The 1,505-nt window shown below is 43.7% G+C and overlaps 1 protein-coding gene across 1 annotated transcript in view; it reads left to right on the top strand.

Moving 5' to 3' along the window:
- Positions 1 to 1,505, top strand: part of GALM (galactose mutarotase) — a 69,763-nt gene that overhangs the window by 36,710 nt on the left and 31,548 nt on the right. The gene's annotated exons all lie outside the window — the stretch shown is intronic.

The raw sequence follows: 1,505 nt of genomic DNA, 5'->3' as shown, positions 1-1,505 counted from the left end.
TCTCTTGACCTCGTGATCCACCCGCCTCGGCCTCCCAAAGTACTGGGGTTACAGGCGTGAGCCACCGCGCCCGGCCTCATTACCTAACTTCTAAAGCTACTTCTCTAGATGAAATTCCAGGCACTTAGGAGTCAGCAGTGGTGTCTTGAATGCGTGGCTCTTGCTCACAGGTGCTTCTTTCCTGTCCCATGGCAGGCAGCGCCAACAGAAGGCTTCTGCTAGGCTGAGAGCTCCTTTTACCCATGGACCACCAGCAAAGTGTGCAGCTATACTGTCAGGCTGTGTTTGCCTGTTAGTAGTTAGTTTAGCTTGCGTCTTCAGAGAAATTGTTCTTAGCTACTTTAAAAAAAAATGACACCCATAAAGCATTTGCTGCTCTGTAGGATGGGAGCACATTCTATTGGCAGAGCATTTGAGACTCTCTGGCTTGTGTTTTCTGTGTTTATTGTTGTCAGGGCTGTTCCTGTAGTTTCCTAGAAGTAGAATTCCCAGAAGCTGTTTCCCAAAAAGGACAGGGATATAGATAATAGATGTCCAGAGACAGAACACTTCAGTGCCAGATCCCTGTGCTGCTATGTCAGACATTTATTTATTTATTATTTGAGGGGTTTTTTTTTTGTTTGTTTTTTGTTTTTTTTTTGGATGAGTTATCTGTGTTGCCCAGGAGGTCTTGAACTCCTGAGCTCAAGCGATCCTCCCATCAGCCTCCTAAAGTGCTGGAATTACAGGCATGAACCACCATGTTCAACTGTTACTATTATTATTATTATTATTATTATTATTATTATTTTGAGATGGAATTTCGCTCTTGTTGCCTAGGCTGGAGTGCAATGGCACAACCTTGGCTCACTGCAACCCCTGCCCCCCTGGGTTCAAGTGATTCTCCTGCCTCAGCCTCCCAAGTAGCTGGGATTACAGATGCCTGCCACAACACCCAGCTAATTTTTATATTTTAGTAGAGACAGGGTTTTACCATGTTCGCCAGACTGGTTTCAAACTCCTGACCTTAGGTGATCCATCCACCTCAGCCTCCCAAAGTGCTGGTATTACAGGCATGAGCCACCATACCCAGCCCCAGCTGTTATTATTTTTAGTTGATACCTAATTCTTCTACATATTTACAGGGTACAGTGTGATGTTTTGATACATTTACAACGTATAAGAATCATATCAGGGTAACTAGCATATCTATCACCTCAAACATTTATTATTTGTTTGTGTTGGGACGTTTGAAATCTGCTGTTCTAGCTATTTGAAAATATACAATAAATTATTGCTAATTATAGTCACCCTATAGTGTTTTAGAGCACTAGAACTTATTCCCCCTATCTAGCTATACTTTTGTATCCATTAAACAACGTTTAGGTCATGCTTGGTGGCTCACACCTGTAATTCCAGCACTTTGGGAGGCCGAAGTGGGCGGATCACCTGAGGTCAGGAGTTCAAGACCAGCCTGGGCAACATAGCAGGACCCGTCTTTAAAAAAAAAAAAAAGCCGGGCGCGG

The sequence above is a fragment of the Cebus imitator genome, unplaced genomic scaffold (genome assembly GCF_001604975.1).
Source record: "Cebus imitator isolate Cc_AM_T3 unplaced genomic scaffold, Cebus_imitator-1.0 Scaffold547, whole genome shotgun sequence".
NCBI classification, from domain to species: Eukaryota; Metazoa; Chordata; class Mammalia; order Primates; family Cebidae; genus Cebus; species Cebus imitator.
The sequence above is the reverse complement of the archived record's forward strand: the minus strand, read 5'-3'. Positions and strand labels throughout refer to the sequence as shown.